This window comes from Caretta caretta, chromosome 2, assembly GCF_965140235.1.
Source record: "Caretta caretta isolate rCarCar2 chromosome 2, rCarCar1.hap1, whole genome shotgun sequence".
Classification (NCBI taxonomy): Eukaryota; Metazoa; Chordata; order Testudines; family Cheloniidae; genus Caretta; species Caretta caretta.
In genome coordinates, this window is record NC_134207.1 from 75711218 (window position 1) to 75731732 (window position 20515).

Genomic DNA, 20515 nt, shown 5'->3' on the forward strand with positions numbered 1-20515 from the left:
GTACTATAGTGCAATTGTACTGGTGTAAAACACCTGTTGTCAATACTCTCTCTGTTACACACACATTCACTTGCTCACTCACACATACAAGTAATTAATAGTATTTTACCTTTAAATAACATCTCTTATGCTAAATGTAGTCAAAATGTTTTGCATTGATCAAAAAGGTCCTGAACACTCAACTCCCAATTAGATAGGAGGATGCGCATCACCTCCCAGGACTCTGCTCCAAAAGAAGATTCCACATATTGCTGAGCAGTTTAAAATTGATGAATACATTGGGTCAGATTGCCATCTGCACAATGGCTAAATCCATTGGCCATAGCTGAGAGAGGCAGCCACGAAGGAGCTAGCTGCAGTTCTTTGTTTCTGCAGCCAGTTCTTCTTTGGTCCTGGTATAGTTTACACCATAACTGTTGTCAGTTGTTGGTAGTGTGTGTGTTCTCTGTGTGCTGTGTGGCTCTGTGCAGATAGCTGATGCAGTAGACTTCAGTCGAACTGCCCAAGAAGACCACAGACTTGGTTCAGTAGCGAAGGCATTCGGCCAGGTTTATTGTCGAGGTATCCCATAGACTCTAAAGGACCATGAACACATGTATGCCTGTTACAGTGGACCAGGTCATTCCCCTCTCAGCCAGAAAAAGACACCCCTCTGTGACTCCTCTTTTATACACTGATACAAATGAGTTATATATTGCCCCTCTGACATGGTTAGTTACCACCCTTTACATGTTGGTTCAATCAAAACATCTCTATCCATCACCCTGTCATCCTGACCTTCTGTCAAGTTTCCTTCCCCACTCTGACCTCAAGGGTATAGATGTGGGGACCTGCATGAAAGACCCCCTAAGCTTATTCTTACCAGTTTAGATTAAAAACTTTCCCAAGGTACAAACTTTGCCTTGTCCTTGAACTGTATGCTGCCACCACCAACCGTTTTAAACAAAGAACAGGGAAAGAGCACACTTGGAGATGTCTTTCCCCAAAATATCCCTCAAGCCCTACACCCCCTTTCCTGGGGAAGGCTTGATAAGAATCCTCACCAATTTGTACAGGTGAACACAGACCCAAACCCTTGGATCTTAAGAACAATGAAAAAGCAATCAGGATCTTAAAAGAAGAATTTTAATTAAAGAAAAGGTAAAAGAATCACCTCTAAAATCAGGATGGTAAATACCTTACAGGGTAATCAGATTCAAAACATAGAGAATCCCTCTAGGCAAAACCTTAAGTTACAAAAAGACACAAAAACAGGAATATACATTCCATCTAGCACAGCTTATTTTACCAGCCATTAAACAAAAGGAAATCTAACCATGTTCTAGCTAGATTACTTACTAACTTAACAGGAGTTGTGAGGCTGCATTCCTGATCTGTTCCCGGCAAAAGCATCACACAGACAGACAGAACCCTTTGTTCCCTCCCACTCCAGATTTGAAAGTATCTTGTCCCCTCATTGGTCATTTTGGTCAGGTGCCAGTGAGGTTACCTTAGCTTCTTAACCCTTTACAGGTGAAATGGTTTTGCCTCTGGCCAGGAGGGATTTTATAGCACTGTATACAGAAAGGTGGTTACCTTTCCCTTTATATTTATGACACCTTCTCTTTAGGAGGGGCCAGTGTGTTTCTATATCATCTTCGGGGAGTGTGTTTACACCATAACCTTGTATCGGGGTGCTCTGGTACTACTCTTCCAGAATGTGTTTAGGAAGGAAGAATCCCATGCACCGCTACAGGCTGGGGACTGACTGGTTAAGCAGCAGTTCTGCAGAAAAGGACCTGGGGATTACAGTGGATGAGAAGCTGGATATGAGTCAGCAGTGTGCCCTTGTTGCCAAGAAGGCCAATGGCATATTGGGCTGTATTAGCAGGAGCATTGCTAGCAGATCATGGGAAGTGATTATTCCCCTCTGTTCGGCATTGGTGAGGCCACACCTGGTTTCGGGACCCCCACTACAGAAGGGATGTGGACAAATTGGGGAAAGTCCAGCAGAGGGCAATGAAAATGATTAGGGGGCTGGGGCACATGACTTATGAGGAGCGGCTGAGGGAACTGGGCTTGTTTAGTCTGCAGAAGAGAAGAGTGAGGGGGAATTTGATAGCAGCCTTCAACTACCTGAAGGGGAGTTCCAAAGAGGATGGAGCTAGGCTGTTCTCAGTGGTTGCAGATGACAGAACAAGAAGCAATGGTCTCAAGTTGCAGTGAGGGAGGTCTAGGTTGGATATTGGGAAACACTATTCCAGTAGGAGAGTGGTGAAGCACTGGAATGGCTTACCTAGGGTGGTGATGGAATCTCCATCCTTAGAGGTTTTTAAGGCCTGGCTTGACATAGCCCTGGCTGGGATGATTTAGTTGTTGTTGGTCCTGCTTTGAGTAGGGGATTGGAGTAGATGACCTCGTGAGATCTCTTCCAATCCTAATATTCTATGATTCTATAAATACTTAGTGCCTAGGAGTGCTTGTGTTTTTGCAATGCCAGCCCTGTTCTTGCCAAGTTCATGTGTCGGATAGTGAACACGCAAGCAGGCATCTGCTTTGTAACAGGGCCTGACTTTTGCTCATAGCTCGATTCTTGCTAACTTTGCTTTATCTCAGCAGGACCTGACTTTAGTTCAGGCCTTACACCAGGTCCCTTATACCAGGCTTCATGTCTCAGGCTCTCTTTCTACTAAGTAAGAATGGCCATACTGGGTCAAACCAATGGTCCATCTAGCCCAGTATTCTGTCTTCCAACAGTGGCCAGTACCAGATGCTTCAGAGGGAACAAACAGAACAGGGCAATTATTGAGTGATCCATCCCCTGTGATCCAGTCCTGGCTTCTGGCTGTCAGAGGTTTAGGGATATCCTGAGCATGTGGTTGCATCCCTGAGCATCTTGGCTAATAGCCATGGATGGACCTATCTTACAGGAACTTATCTAATTCTTTTTTGAACCCAGTTATAGTTTTGGCCTTCACAACATCCCCTGGCAACAAGTTCCACAGGTTGACTGTGCATTGTATGAAGAAATACTTCCTTATGTTAGATTTAAATCTATTCCCAGTTAATTTCAATGAGTGACCTCTGGTTCTTATAGTATGTGAAGGGGTAAATAACACTTCCTTATTCACTTTCTTGACATCTCTCATGATTTCATAGATCTTTATCATATCCCCCTTAGTAGTCTCTTTTCTAAAATGAACAATCCCAGTCTTCTTAATCTGTCCTCCTATGGAAGCCATTGTATACTCTTAATTATTTGTGTTTCCCTTCTCCGTACCTTTTTCCAATTCTAATGTATCTTTTTTGAGATGGGGTGATCAGAACTGTACATACTATTCAAGGTGTAAGTGGCATTATGATATTTTCTGTCTGATTACCTATCCCTTCCCTAAAGGTTTCTAACATTCTATTATCTTTTTGATTCCTACTGCACATTGAGAGGATGTTTTCAGAGAACTATCCACGATGATTCCAAGATTACTTTAATGAGTGGCAAAAGATAGTTTAGACTCCATCATATTGTATGTTAGTTGGGATTATGTTTTTCCAGTGTTCATTACTTTACACTTAGCAACACTGAATTTCATCTGCCATTTTGTTGTCCAGTCACCCAGTTTTGTGAGACCCCTTCGTAACTTTTTGCAGTCAGCTTTGGCCTTAACTAGCTTGAATAATTTTGTATTGTCTGCATATTTTGCCATCTCACTGTTCACCCCCTTTTCCAGGTCACTTATGAATATGTTGAACATCACTGGTCTCTGTACAGAAGCTTGGGGAACCCTGCTATTTACCTCTCCCCATTGTGAAAATTGACTATTTATTCCTACCCTTTGTTTCCTATCTTTTAACCACAAAAACAACAAGGAGTCTGGTGGCACCTTAAAGACTAACAGTTAGTCTTTAAGGTGCCACCGGATGACTCCTTGTTTTTGTGGATACAGACTAACACGGCTATCCCCAATATCTTTTAACCAGTTACCAATCCATGAGAGAACCTTCCCTTTATCCCATGGCTCTTACTTTACTTAAGAGCCTTTGGTGAGGATCTTGTCAAAGGCTTTCTGAAAGTCTAAGTACACTATATCACCTTTGTCCACATGTTTGTTGACCTCCTCAAAGAATTCTAATAGATTGGTGAGGCATGATTTCTCTTTATAAAACCCATCTTGACTCTTCCCCAACATATTGTGTTCATCTATGTGTCTGATAGTTCTATTATTTACTATAATTTCAACCAATTTGCCTGGTACTGAAGTTAGACTTACTGGCCTATAATTGCCAGGATCGCTTCTGGAGCCTTTTTAAAGAATTGGCGTTACATTAGCTGCCCTCCAGTTACCTGGTACAGAGGCTGATTTAAGCGATAGGTTACATACAGTAGTTAGTAGTTCTGCAATATCATATTTAAGTCCCTTCAGAACTCTTGTGTGAATACCATCCGGTCCTGGTGACTTATTACTGTTTAATTTATCAGTTTGCTCTAAAACTTCCTCTACTGCCACCTCAATCAGTACAGTTCCTCAGATTTGTTACCTAAATAGAAAGGCTTGGGTGTGGGAATCTAGTTCATATCCTCTGCAATGTAGACTGATGCAAAGAATTAATTGAACTTTTCTGCAACATCCTTGTCTTCCTTGGGGGTTGCTCTAATTTATGTGGCTGGCTATCCCACCACAGGGGCCATCCACTAACAAAAAATAGCAAAAGTGCAGTAATGCCCTGGCCATCCTGCTAGTGCCCAAATATGCACTGCATGTGGAGGTGGACTAGAAATCATCTGTGGATTCCCCCATGCCTGTGCAATCCCCATGTAGGAAGAGTGGCACGAAGGTACTAGACTGCAGCCGAGACTCTGACCCTGGCCCTTCCCAACATATAAAAAGATCAGCTTTAATCAGACCTGAGCAATGGCATCATTTACAGTTATGAATATTGTTGAAAAAATGTGATTCCATTCAGAACCCCCCTGACTGTTTCCTAGCTATGTATGAGAAAAATCAGGTTTAATGTTCACTAAGCATCAAATTTATATAAATTTCTTATCCATTTTAATAATGTTCCCTTAATAAATTTAAGAGCCATGCGGGAGATGAGAGTTGAGAAAAGTTATATTAAAAGACAACGGGAAAATACTGGGTTTCCAATGTATAAAATAGTGATAGGGATGTAATTCAAACAGTTACATGTGTGCATAAAGTAATTATGCAGTTAAGGCCATGTGTAAATCCTATTGAGGTTTTATTCTGGAGCACCTAGATTCCTGATTAATCATGATGAATGTTGTATTGTTATCTTCTGTTAGACTGTAAGCTCCTTTTTGGAAGAACTTTTGGGTGTACAAATCTTTATTTCTACCACATCATTTATTGAAATATAGTAAACCATTTCTCTTTTATGATGTTTTTCCCTCATGTGCACTATGATGATAAGATTAGACTGACACTATATGGAAAAATATTTCTTTGATTTAGAATATCAGAAATCACAGTTATATAGTTTTGTCACTCTTAGTCAGAAGAGTTAGAGATGATTGATTATATTTATCATAGATTAGAACATCTGGCCAATATTGTGAAATGCATTATAATTAGCTCATATGTTTAGACGGTTAAACTTGGTGGACAAGTACATACAATTTTTTTTCCTTTCATAAAAAATGAAGAGCAAAGCAATAAACAAGGAACACTGCATCCTATGACTTTTCACTTTAATTATATTATATCTTTCTAATGTACACATCATTGTCATTTCTGCTTGCACTACAAAAATATGGAGCTTTATCATAACGTCTCTAAAAGGAAGAACTTGTTTCCAGTTTCATCTTTAAACTGTGGTCCTATCGTTGTCATATCTTGGCTGCTGGCTTTCCAGTATCCATTGTAAGGGTGATTCATGACATTATTAATTGAGAACTGCCTGATGAATAAATGGGTGCTGCATCGTGCTCAGGGCCCTATGCCCATTGAAGTCAGTGGAATTGCTTCCCTGGACTCCTGTGGATGCTGGATCAGGCCCTACATATGGTAAAAGTTATGCTCAGCACGATCTACAATACGTGGTAGCTGGTTCCACAGTCATGGGCCCTCTACATTAATGTCTTTCCCCCAGCCGTGTCAGGTTCAAACTTGGATTCTGTTGCATTAGCATCCCCACTGAGCATAGCTATCATGGTGAGGGATAGGAAGAGAGGCAGTCACTGAGCTGCATGGGTCCCAGACACTGTTCCCTCTAAGCTGTGTGCATGCGCGCACGCACACAGATCCTAAACCCCGCGCACATGGCAAAACACTGCACGCACAAAAAATTTGCACAGAAGCACAACAAGTTGCACGGAAGAATTTTTTTGCACACATGGCCTGTCAAAAATTAGAGGAAACATTGGTCCCACGTTTAGGTTTTTTTGAAGTTACGATAACATCCTAGCTCAGTATCAAAAATCAGACAATACCTGGTGGGAACCTCATCACAACTGGCATTATGTCTCTGAGATAGGGGGAGACACTGTTTAACTAGTTGCCTCCATCTGTATGTTTTGTTTATATGCTTGCTTGGTGAAGATTTGGGAATGTGGGGGCTTTTCTAGAGCAAATGTTCTCTTTATGAGATGATAGTGTTCTTTATATATAGCGTGATAGACCCAGGCCAGTTGGGTACAGCAGCGTAGTAGAAGGCAGATATACTGGCCACTGGATAAGCAGTTTTCTGTTCCCTGACTGACCAGAGCAGGGGCTGCTCCAGGCTAATGATAACACGTGACTCCAATTAACCTGCAAAGAGGGAGGTGAGGCCATGAAGCTAATGTGAACACCTGACTCTAATTAAGGCCTTCTGATACTATAAAAGGGCTCACTCCGGTCAGGCCAAGGGGAGCCGGGGAGCCAGAGGAGAAGAAGTGCAGCTGAAGGGCTGGGTAATGAAGACACTCTCAAGCTAATGGAAAGAGAGCCCTAAGGTAAGGGTGAAGACTGCGTTAAGAGAGAGAAGCGGGAGAGCTGTGGGGATGTGGCCCAAGGAAATGTAGCAACTCTGGCAGTGAAAGGTCGGCTGCCAATAGCTGTTGCCATTAGGGTCCCTGGGCCGGAACCCAGAGTAGAGGGCGGGCCCGGGTTCCCTGGAACCCACCACTACAGAAACACCTCCTGGGAGGGGAAGACAGGCCCCTGTCAGGACAGGAGGCTAAACTGTTCAGGAGTAAGCCCATAGGGACAACAGAGACTGTGGGAGTTCTCTCACCGACCTCCTTGCTGGCGTATGATGAAAAGAGCTCAGTAGACTGTAACCCTGGCCCTACAGAGAGAAGGGCTACATGGAGGGTCGCAGTGAGCCTCTGAGGCTACCATAAGCCGCCTGGAAGCGTGGGACCCATGGGGACAAGGTCGGAGCTCTGCCACAATAGGCTGCACTCCTTTGTGGAGTTGCCTTGTAAACGGTTACTTGAAAAGTCATCTGGAAAAGGGAACTGTTTCAAGAAGAGTGAGAGACTTGGATATGATAATCTGATATCTTCCTGAATAGAGGTTTGATAGTGCGTAGAAGGTAGACTGGATAAGCGTGGTAGCTCTAAGCATGAATATATTTTTCTCTTTGATGAGCTGCTGAAAGTATTTTTTTTCTTTTCTGTTTCTTTTCCTTCATCATCATCTGTTGTTTGAATTACAGTAGCACACAGAGGCTCCAACTAAGACTGGGGCATCATTGTATGGGCAAGGGTAATATCAAAGGCTCCTGCTCCTTTAACAGGACCTTTAGCACTTGTATGCACTTCCTTCATCATCATCTGTTGTTTGAATTACAGTAGCACACAGAGGCTCCAACTAAGACTGGGGCATCATTGTATGGGCAAGGGTAATATCAAAGGCTCCTGCTCCTTTAACAGGACCTTTAGCACTTGTATGCAATCTGACCAGATGAAGCCACAGATGTGCCAACGTATGAATTGTGAATTTGCATCAGGATCCAAGCTTTTCAGACATGGGTTTCTGCTTGGGCTCCTCTTCTGGAAAATGTGTTACTCTAAGTGTCTCTCTTGCAGGTGAAGCTCACCATCTGGGTAGGGCATGGCAGGAAGCTGTGGATTTTTTACCCTGAAATGTTACTTTGACCTCAGCTCTGCAGGCTGCTAAGAAATGCCTCTAAGAATTATGTTCATGCCTGTTGAACGTTGTTTTTGCTGATACAGTTGTAAATACCTCAAGAGCCTGTGGACTGGGTGTTTGACATTCCTGTTTTATTGCTTAATTATAAGGCTAGTACGATGTACAGAATTAAATTCTGCTGGGTTACTGTACTGGCTTTAAACTGTTAGGGAGAAAAGAAAAAGTATGGTAAAAGGTAATGTTCAGTGTGATGCTAGACTTGTCAACATGCAAAAAAGGTTATGGTGAGGCACTGTGCTGTTCCAGTATGACACCTACCTTCTAATCGCATAGAACATAAAAGGGTCATGCTGGGACTGCACCAGCCTTAAACATCCTTCTGGGTGGTGCTGCTCCCCCCAGCATAGAGAGAGGTGTGGTGAATTCCTTCAAAGACCCAATAATTGCAATCAGATTAATTCCACATTTGTTGTCTTTGCTTAAATGAATAGACATATTTTGAGATTCTAAGATACGAATGTTAGAATAAGTGACATAAAGGAGGAATTCATTCCTTGGGGCAGAATGCATACGTTGCACACAGCCTTGGGTAAGGATTGTCTGATTGAGAGCTGCACTATGCTAAGGAGAGCACTCACAGATCTTTGGCATGTACGGAGTGGGGAATATAAAGGCTTAAACATCTTTTTGGATGGTGGATCCTGCTGTCCCTGGGTTCCCTGGCCGCAGTCTCTTTGGAGTCAAATTGAATTTGGAGAGTCTCTCTCTGCTCTCCCTGGTTCTTGAACAAGGTGAGCAGGGAAGGGCGGGGGGAAGGTTCCTTGCAACTTCCTCCCCCATTCCAGCTCACCCACAAAAAAGCCAGGGACAATCTAGCCCTTCATCTCTTTCCCTTTCAGCTCCTGTTTCATTTGTAGTAGCTTCTCTAAGGCCCTCATACTGTGAAGAGGTAGCCCTTTATATATTCTTTTACTATTTACCACTGTTAGCTTTACTCTTCTCTACTTCTATGAAATGAGAGGGGCTGCTGAACTAGCTCCAGAAGTCAGACTATTATCTTTTTTTGGGAGGGGGGCGGGGGGACGGGGGGAGAAGACTGTATAGCTCTAAGAACAAAGCTTTTCTGAAAGTGTGTGTCTGTGTGTTTGTGTGTGTGAGAGAGAGATTTGTCACTCTTCCCTTATAGGGGCAATCAAACTTAATGGAGTAATGAAGACTACTGAGATGCTGCCTGGGACCAAGGCATTCAAGGTTACCTTGTTCCATGTGGAAAGTGGTAACGTGAATCTTTCCCTTGAGAAAGAAATATATTTTATGCTCTGTGATTGTCAGACTTTTAGTTTCAGAGGCTGCCTGGAACTAAATGCTTGGGTAGAAAAGGGTTACTAAAAGAAATTAAGCAACTTGACATATAGGCGCTAAACAGCTAGTGCAGTGTTTATTAGAAGCATGTAGATGCTCTAGCAAAACCAGTTAAATACATCAAATCGCTTTGTGCGTGATGACATCAATTGAATGTCGAATTCCTCACACATAGAGGTTCACTGAGTATACCTGGAACTCAACTTTAGTGAAAACTCTTGACAATGAGATAATTTGTTTGCATGGCATCCATTACAGTGATGTAAATCCACAGTAATCCTATTAAGTCAATGAAGTTACCCCAGATTTATACAAGTGTAATAGAAAGCAGAATTTGATCCAATCTGTGGATAAAGTCCTGTCCTCCTAATATACTGCTTACCTGGCAGAGAGTGTCTTTGGAGTGATCTTTCTCAAATCACATTTTCTCTGATTTTAAAAAATTACATTTTGGTCAGGCACCATTTAATGATGCTATTGATTCCAGGCTGCTTGTACGTTACTCACTGATCCAACTATTTGTTCTATGAACTCATTCACATTTACCTTAAGAGTTACCACTCCCTGACGCTGAAGCAGAAGCAATGGCAACTTCAGGGAATGCCTGGGCTCTGTCTAACTACATCTGGATTTAGCAGCTGGGCATTAGCTTGGACAAGGGTGAAAGATATTGAAGGCAGCAGCTGCAACAGAGGTAAGGAAATTCTGAAACTCCTAGCTGCTTCCATCTGTGTAGTCCACAACTTCGTTAAGCTGTGCATGCTGGAGACCCAAGTCTGCACCTTTCAGGCAGCTTCCATTGGTTCTAATGGGGGTTGTTTCTGAGGAAAGACTTCAGAATTGGGCCTTGCATCTGTATTAGAATCCTCTTCCCTGATTCTTTTATATTTGCCCCCCCCACACACACACACACTTACTTAGGAGGTTGATTTCTGAAGGGCATGTTCTGAAGTTCAACCAGTTCAGATGGTTCAGAACAGCTATCTCCCCACTCTCTGCTACCAGCTAGAGAGATACTGCAGGGGGTGGGAGGGGGAAGGGGAGGTCTGAGACCTGGTTTTGGAAGATTGAATATTATCTGATGGTGAACGGAGAGAGATTTAATAATAATTACTATTCCTGGTAACTGTATTTAGTCTTAATATTATTTGCAGCTAATGAACTGCCATCTTTTACTTTGCAGATGTCAGAGATTGAAGAGCTGGCCCTTAAACTACTCTCTGATGAATACCTTGGTAACTGGCTACTTCCTACGCACTTTATAGTCCTCCAAAACTGTATTTTTATTTAAGGAGCCATCAATCCTGGAAAGGTGTCTTTTTTTTATGTATAATAGCCAGAGTCAGCCATGAACAGAGGAAAGAAACCACTGCTGAGTCTCATTTTTATGATGAAATGTTTGTAGGTTTGTTTTATAATAATATTTTAGGTATTTATAAATAAATAATGTTTTGTTACTGACTGATGTAGCTCTCTTTTTAAACAAGGGAAGATGTTGCTCAGATTTTCTTGAGCAAAAGCTAAAAGCAATCAAATAATTTACTGCTGGTTTGACACTTCTTCATACCCACTGTGCTTGCTGTGGACAAATTGCTCCCTCCCTCCTACCCCCAGCAAGACAGAGTAATGTTCATTAAGAACTTTCAAGAAAGCATGATGAGGCAGGCAGCACGGTACTTGTAAGTACCCAGAGGCACTGACTGCTTCAATACCATCACCATTCATAGAAATATCTGGGGTTGAACACCCACAAATACTAAAGTGTATAAAGAAATGTTGGGTTGAATGTTCTCTGGGGCTCTCCAATATAATCTTCAGCAATAAGTCTTGCAAGTGAAGTCCACTTAGTCCCCTTATTTAGTGTGTTGGCAGAGTTGAGGTGAAAGAAGTGAATTATTCCCTGGGACTCTCCCTTTATTTCTGGTGGGAAAGAAGTAATCAATTTGGAAATGATTTTTACAAGAGTGCATCTTTTGTATTTCCCCCCTTCGATTTTTTTCCTCCTTTTCACTACTAGTGTTTTACCCTCACTTTCCCTTTTGCTACTCCTATTTCTACGCAGTTTCCCTCCCATTCATTTTCCCCCTGGTTTACTTTCCTGGAGAAGCATAGCTCAGACGTGGTTCATGTCATCAAAATGGACAACATGGATGGGTAAACGGTCCATTATGATCAAGTAAAGAACAAGATAACAGAAATACATCACTGTTGATTGTATATCATGAGTATAGGAAAACAGGAAAGACTGACAAATAATGTTATTCCCTGGTTGAAGGATCTTAATTTTCAGTGCATGATATTTTTGTGAGGTTATGACCCATGCATCCTGACCTCCACACCTGTTGCTGCAAGTTCACTTGTGTCAGTCAACATTGTCCATCACGGACTACCTGCTGACTAAACAAATCAGCACTTTGCAGGGAAATTTTAGCTTGATACAGCAATACAGTCCTTTGGCACTTAAACCTCTGCTGCTCGTGGTGGTTGGGTCTACTCTTGATGCTGGTGATGTCCAATTTGAAGAGGGTTCTGGGTAGGCAGTAGGGTGAGGTAAGCAGGGAAAATAGCCTTTCTTGTGATTCAGGAATCTTGACAAATCTTCATGAGGACTGCTTCTTTGCTATGATCTTCTATAACTGGTAGAAAGGAGATAAAGATCCTGGAGACTGAGCAGTTGAGATGATATTGATTAGGAAGTGTCAAGGTTCCTTCCCCACTCTGAACTCTAGGGTACAGATGTGGGGACCTGCATGAAAACCACCTAAGCTTACTTTTACCAGCTTAGGTTAAAACTTCCCCAAGGTACAAAATTATTTTACCCTTGGATTTCCACTGCCACCACCAAATTTTATCTGGGTTTACTGGGAAACGTAATTTGGACACGTCTTTCCCCCCAAAATCCTCCCAACCCTTGCACCCCACTTCCTGGGGAAGGTTTGGTAAAAATCCTCACCAATTTGCATAGGTGACCACAGACCCAAACCCTTGGATCTTAGAACAATGAAAAAGCATTCAGTTTTCTTACAAGAAGACTTTTAATAGAAGTAAAGGAATCACCTCTGTAAAATCAGGATGGTAGATACCTTACAGGGTAATTAGATTCAAAACATAGAGAATCCCTCTAGGCAAAATCTTAAGTTACAAAAAAGACACACAGACAGGAATATTCATTCTATTCAGCACAGCTATTTTCTCAGCCATTTAAAGAAATCATAATCTAACATGTACCTAGCTAGATTACTTACTAAATTCTAAGACTCCATTCCTGTTCTGTTCCCGGCAAAAGCATCATACAGACAGACACAGACCCTTTGTTTTTCTCCCTCCTCCCAGCTTTTGAAAGTATCTTGTCTCCTCATTGGTCATTTTGGTCAGGTGCCACCGAGGTTACCTTTAGCTTCTTAACCCTTTACAGGTAAGAGGATTTTTCCTCTGGCCAGGAGGGATTTTAAAGGGGTTTACTCTTCCCTTTATATTTATGACAGGAAGTATTACTTATCTGCTGTTCACTAAGGCAAGGTTAATCAGAATAATCAAAGAGCATGAAAGTATGCCATTTTAGCAGCAGAGGATAAAGATGCATAAGGATGTGAAGACCCTGAAAGCTTATTATCAGTTTTGGCTTTCTGAAAGAATTCATCACGACCGTGGAAGAGCGATCCATAAAAAGGGAACATGTGAATTGCACAAGGTACTTTAATATTTCATAAATTTCATAAACAACTGGAGCTTTTTGACTGCAACAGTGTTTAACTGGGCTTCCAAACTGTGTTTCTATTAAATATTGCAGGTCACCACAGAGGAGAGGTGTTGGACCTAGCCCTGAAGCTTCTGCAAGCACCTGCTGCTTCCTATCCACCATTTCATGCTGCACTATCACTCCAAGTACCCTGCACACCCATCTCAGTCTGTGGCTTGCTGACCCTTTCTATCACTGCCCTTCACTTCTCCCTAGTTCTGGTGGGTGTGTAGACTTATATGTGATCCTGTTCACATGCTCATCTTCTCTCATTATCTGAAATGGTTCTATCCAGCATAAATCTGGATGTGTGCCATATGAAACAGTGCCTATGCCCTCACACACAAGATCATCATGTTGGCCAGCTGGGAACGTGTCCAGAGCCACCTGACTCCGATCCCCCGTCTTCACATGTCACCCAGGGATCCACTGTGACAAACACCAGTACACCTCTGGGGGCTGGTGCTCTAGCAGGTAAGCTTATGTGATTCTTTCATGTATATTTTAATTAAAAACAAGATGATCTGTTGGTCATCCCTGTCTCTGTTTTACTTATCAGTGTTGGGTACCGATGATGAACTAACGTTTTCCTCCTCTTGCGTTTCCTTCTAGGTGCCATCCTTGGCAGTGAGAATGACGTAGCTTCATCAGGGAAACCCCTCAACTGAGCCACCCAGCACCTTTGCCTTGTGTGTCTTCCACCTACTGTTCCACTGGAGCTCCCAGGGCTGCTTTGCACGTCAGAGTCAAAAGGGAAGGCTGGTAGCTGTTTGAGGAGCATGGAGATGTAAGTGAATTTCCTTGGGGGATGGGTGGTCCCATGCTGTGTGTTCTCAATGACATCCCTGTACAATGGTCTCTGTCTCGGTGCTTAGGACAGAAGGGGATGCGCTTTGAGCTGGGGCTGGACCCTTTGGATAACCCCCAGTGATGGGTGTGTGTTATCCTTGGCTCCCTTTGTGATCTGTGTGTGTCTGTTGTCTTCACTGCAGTTAGTTTAAGGCATAACTCAAGTTTTGCCCCTAACCCAGCTCCCATGCACACAAAAAAATCTCTAGTTCAAGTTAAGTGGTGCTTTCAGCTCCAGCTAGCTAGCCTATTGAGGTAGGGGGTGGGGTTAGCTCTAGCGATGCTGAAGCTGGATCTAGTAACGCACTGGGAGTGCAGCATCTTGAATCACGCCACCTCATCAGCTGTTAATCCAAACGCCCTGTATAGCTCCAACGTTGTGCAGTGTGGTGGTCACTCTCATTCTGCTCTTACTCCAGCTAGCATGGGCGGAGCAGCTCGAGAGTATGAACCTGCAATAACTGTTGGAGTGAAGTAAAGCCATTCGTTTGTACAGTTTGTCATTTGCTTTTTTTTAAAACTTGTTTTACAGATGGAACCCCGTGGGATTGCGCCTTTTCCAAAGCCTGTATTAATCAAAATAAATTTCTTAAAGCTTTCCTGTATCCTGTGCTGCTTCTGGGCTGAATGGGATTTGTGGGGAAGGAGTGAGTTTGGACCAAATGTGTGCTCTTAGGACAATCAAGAACAGTGGTGGAGGGACGATTGTGGGTAACAGGCAGAGAGGTACCAATATGCTCCTTCTGAGTTAGTGATGCCTCAAGTATGACTTAACCATGTGCATAAGTGTTAGCAGTACCAGGGTCTTTGTCAGGTTCACTTGTTGTTTTTATGGGCTTTTAAGGGTTACAGAGAGAAAAGAAACATTTTTTTAAATCAGAAAATGTGATTATAAAGCCACAAAAATTGGCAGGGAAACTCAGGAGTAGGCGTAGCACTTAAATTTACTTTGAACTCCTTTTTAATTTGTTGTTCTTAATTATTATTATTTTTATTTATTTATTAATTTAATTTGTACTCCGGTAGTAACTTTTTAGGTTTCAAGATGACTGTGTCCCTTTCAAATTAGGGAAGATACAAGCCTGTATGAATAAAATGAAGTAAATATGTCTTAGTAGTTCTTAAGCCTTGTACTGAAGGATAAAAGAAAGTGAACAAGAAAGTTATAAAATCAGAATTACAAATTATATAAAAGCTCTAAGATTTCTGTGGTAAGGGAGGTCTCATTTCCCAGTGATGCATGTGTGTATCTCCCATAAACATTTACAGGAGATATATATATGCATTGATAGCAGAATTAACTTCTGAAACTGTAATGTTACATGTTTTCTGGTATAGCCTATAAAAGCAGATATGCCAGCTTGAGGAATTTTGCTACAGATTCCACTATAAATTTTACAAGAATTATTTGTTTTTGCTTGCGTATATATTAAGAGCACAAGTATATGAGAAATAACTCTGATATGTTTGCTTTGCTTCATTAACAGGTTATATGCATGTACATTGCAATAGCTGTTTCTAACATGGCTTAGACTCAGATAGCAATCTGAATGGCTGAAAAAAATTCCAAAATTGTACAGGCCATGATTTTGTAAAAACATAGTACTCAGCAAAACAAATCACTGTGAAGTGGTGTACATTAGATTACCTGCCACTAATGTGGACTCCTTTGCACTATGTTTGAGTCCTTAAAACCAATCTACTCAAAGGTGTAAATTAAAATTTGGAAACAGCTAAATTTAATTTATATCTGCCTGGTACTTGTTTTTCTTACTGTGCTCGTTTCTTCTGGCCCTCTAGTCATATGAGTTACACCAGTTCACTCAGAGTCAGTAGGGCAAATTCCGAGGTGATGTGAAAAGGGAGAGATGTAAGTAATAATTTAGCAAGTGAGTATGAATCTAAAGAAGTTAAAAAGTCTAGAAGGAGTCTAATTGGTTTCATTTTATCATAGAATTCTTTGTACAATTGTTTAAAGCTATTCAGAACTGTTATTACATGGGATAGTGTTCTGTTTAATTAAGCAAAACCTTTTCAAAGTGAAGTATAATAGTCCAAAAGCTCTGAGATGTGGGTTAGAGAGCAATCATACAGCATAGGAACAAACTCCAGAGTGCTTTGGGATGAAGGTCTCAAGTTTCTGGTGTCCTTCTTAAAAATAATTTCTTATTATGAGATCCTAAGAGCAATGTTTATATATTTTTACCTTATTACAACTTTAACTCAGTGCCTCTTCTAACACAAGGAACCATCACAATGATAGAAAATGTGTAGAAATAAAAAAAAATTGGTGAGGGTCATAAAAATAAATGTTTGGAGAGCCACGCGTGACCATGGGGTCACACATTTCAGGTCACTGGTTTAGCTGTGAGAATGTGTCACAAGTTTAGTACAGCACAGCCATCTCAGAATAGAGACAAATACATGAAAATGAAGAATAAAAAGAATGAGAGAATGATGTAGTTTACTAAATCATAATCTCCATAAATGTCAGATGAAGCCAATGGGACTTCTGTTGCTCCGACTTAAATCTGTGGGGAAAAATTGCCATGGATTTCATTGAAATCAGGACTGGGTCAAGTAATAGTGTTTATGCTGAAGTATCAGAACCTATTCCTTAAAATATAGGAACAAGTAAGGGAATGATCCTATGTATAACAATTCACACATTTAGAAAAGTCAAGGGAAATCACTGGTGGAAGACAAGTGATTCTTCAAATGGGATTTAAGAGCTTGCAAGGTTTTAATTAATGCCAGAAAAGTATAACTGGGGGTTTACTACCGTCAGTATTAAAATAAGAGGCCAAATTCAGCCCCTAATCAATCTAGCAAGAGAGGGGCTCACATTATTTCATTAAAAAGGAGAGTTTCTAGGGACTGTATTAAGATTAGACCCAGCTCCCTCACTCCATGCTGATATTTACTTTGCCTCTGGCAGGAATTTGTGAAAGACATGGGGTAGCCAGATAAGGAGTCTAATTGCTAAAGTGCATAGATCACACCATCTGATCCACAATATGTTCTTCACTACAAAAAATGTGTTCTAAACTCTAGTTAGGTAACTTCAGTTAATATCCTAGTTAAGACAAGTTTGTAGTTTTTACATCAGTTAATAGGTAGAGTTAAAGACTGGGGGAGCTAAGAACACACCTTTTTTTGTGAAGACAAGGCCTGGACTGTTTTTCCAGAGCTCCAGCTCTTTAGAATTTGTAGACTGTGAACTCTGCAAAGTAGAAGGGAGCAGGGCACAAAAGTTTGGCTCCATGGTTTCTCTGCCAGCTGTAGATTTCAGGAATTGTCAATTTCTGAATTTGCTTGTGGTGATCTGTTACTTATGAAAGTTGAGCATAAAAACAGCTCCCTTTTCACCATGTGGGGAGAACCCGAGGGAAAAGTTTGTAAGGAGAATTTGTCTGGAGCAGTAAGTGTAGGGGATGGAGAGAGAGTATGGGGCTCTTTCAAACCCACAGTTGCAGACTTCTTCCATTTGTAACTGTATTTCATAAATATGTGTGTGCATGTGAATGCATGCAAGCATGCCTTTCCACTCTTTTGCTTTGTAAAATAGGACTGCACATTACTGGTGAAAATCAGTTCTGGCTTCAGTATATAAACTAGGATATTCCTGATTTCAGGGACACACTAGGGTCACAGAAGAATCACGCTGAACTCTGATTAAGCATAGCACGCAGAATTTATCTACAATTAAAAACTACTTGAAGCTCCATTTGTCACACAGATTGCCTTCAGATTGGGCCCTAGGTAGGCAATATTTTGATGGAAATACAGTCCTTCACAGACGTATTGCTTTATATCAGTTAACCTGACACAGACCTGTTAACTAAAAGTGGCTGCTTGGCAAGTAGAATCTTTTAAAAAATTATCCTATCAGATCATTTTAATGAAAGAGTTATTTCATGCCATCAACAGATTTTCTACAACCATCACTTTACAGCTTGATCGAAGGCCAGAAAAGCTAAAGTGAAATTATATTAAATAAATATAGAAAGATTACCACTCTATATTGTGCTCTGCATAATAATGCGATGACAAAAACTCATACCTCAACACATTTCAAGAAAATAAGGGGTACATTTTCAAAGCAATATAGAGGTGATTCATAAATACATGATTCTTCTCTGCATGGATGCCTTCCACACGATGCTTTGAAATTCACACCACGTAGAGCAAGTATTTGCAAGATCCATGCTAGATCTTTTCATTCCATGACTTTCTGTAAAAACATTTAGATCTCTAGAGATTTTATACAAGATTTGATGCATACAATAGGATGATGGGGTATGCAAACCCTGCACTGGGCAACAGAGGGTTAGTGCTCAGGTGGTCCTAACCAGCTGCACCTGTGGGAGATGTCAGAATTGGAGGGAGGAGCTTAAAAGGGAGAAACACAGATCAGTTAGGGGCAAACCAGCAAGGACAGGCAATCTCCAGTCCATAGCTTCTGGAGCAAGGCCTCGCTAAAGTAGGGTTGCCAGGTGTCCGGTTTTCAATCGGACCACCTGGTCGAAAAGGGATCCTGGCGGCTGTGGTCAGAACTGGTTGGTGGTGCAGTCAGGCTTCCTGCCCAGCTCATGGGAAGCAGCTGGCATGTCCTTCCAGCTCCGAGGGGGAGGGGTGGTCATGGGGGCTCCACACGCGGCCTCTGCCCTGAGCGCTGGCTCTGTAGTTTCCATTGGCCGGGATGTCTCTTTTAGGTGGCATTGTCAAGAGCTGAGTCACCTTTTATATCAAAATCCCCACCACGCTGTCTTTGTATTTAAAAAAAAAAAAATGCAGAGGCTGGTCCTGATACAGGCAACATGATGGGCTTCAGTGAGAGTTTCTGTCAGCATCAGGACCATAGCATGCAAGGCACAACGAGTAATGTGTTAGACAGATTCACTTTTAAGAGTGGAGATGTAGAGGGAAAAATATATCTGGTGAATGGATAACTCCTATGCAGGGCCGGCCCACAACATTTTGGCACCTGAGAAGGGGGGCTCAAATGTCGCCCGCATACCCCCTCGCTTGGTCCAAAACTTTGAAAGGTCTCAGTTCTGCCTTCTTCCTGTTCTACTCCTCTCATGGTTCTGCTCTGCTACCTACCCCAATAAAGGAGAACTAACAACTTGAAATGCCTTGTTCAAAAATTTTAAGTAACACTAACACTTAACAGCAAATGTAACTTTTCTTGTCTGCATAGTAAACACTGGCATTTTTATCTGTTTGAATAATCAAAGTGGTGCTTTCCGTGCCTTCTTGGTTGCAAAGATTTGAACTGCTTCCTGCTGAAGGTCCACAGTCTGGGCCAGCTCATGCTCTGTTGAGATAGTTGCACAGCCGACCAGCCTCTCCTGTGTCATTGTGGAGCGTGGATGTGTTTTTATTAACTTCAGCTTGGAGAAGCTGCATTCTCCACTGGCAACTGTCACAGGAAGTGTTAGAAGTATGCGCAGAGCAACAAAAGCATTTAGAAAGAGGGTAGTCATCTTATTTGTGGACATATACTCCAAAACAGCCTTTGGAGTTGTCATTGGTTCCTCCCCCACTCTGAACTCTAGGGTACAGATGTGGGGACCTGCATGAAAAATCTCCTAAGCTTATCTTTACCAGCTTAGGTCAAAACTTCCCCAAGGTACAAAATATTCCACCCGTTGTCCTTGGACTGGCCGCTACCACCACCAAACTAATACTGGTTACTGGGGAAGAGCTGTTTGGACGCGTCCTTCCCCCCAAAATACTTCCCAAAACCTTGCACCCCACTTCCTGGACAAGGTTTGGTAAAAAGCCTCACCAATTTGCCTAGGTGACTACAGACCCAGACCCTTGGATCTTATGAACAATCCTCCCAACACTTGCCCCCCCCCATTTCCTGGGAAATGTTGGATAAAAAGCCTCACCAATTTGCATAGGTGACCACAGACCCGAACCCTTGGATCTGAGAACAATGAAAAAGCATTCAGTTTTTTACAAGAAGACTTTTAATAAAAAATAGAAGTAAATAGAAATAAAGAAATCCCCCCCTGTAAAATCAGGATGGTAGATATCTTACAGGGTAATTAGATTCAAAAACATAGAGAACCCCTCTAGGCAAAACCTTAAGTTACAAAAAAGATACACAGACAGAAATAGTTATTCTATTCAGCACAATTCTTTTCTCAGCCATTTAAAGAAATCATAATCTAACACATACCTAGCTAGATTACTTACTAAAAGTTCTAAGATTCCATTCCTGGTCTAACCCCGGCAAAGACCCAGCATACAGACAGACACAGACCCTTTGTTTCTCTCCCTCCTCCCAGCTTTTGAAAATATCTTGTCTCTTCATTGGTCATTTTGGTCAGGTGCCAGCGAGGTTACCTTTAGCTTCTTAACCCTTTACAGGTGAGAGGAGCTTTCCCCTGGCCAGGAGGAATTTCAAAGGGGTTTACCCTTCCCTTTATATTTATGACAGGAGTTGATCCTGCTGAAATGTGTCTTGAAAGGG

At 41.8% G+C, this 20515-nt stretch overlaps 1 protein-coding gene across 5 annotated transcripts in view; it reads left to right on the top strand.

Annotated features, from left to right (window-relative positions):
• NOL4 (nucleolar protein 4) overlaps nucleotides 1-20515 on the top strand; it is a 256811-nt gene that overhangs the window by 159336 nt on the left and 76960 nt on the right. The gene's annotated exons all lie outside the window — the stretch shown is intronic.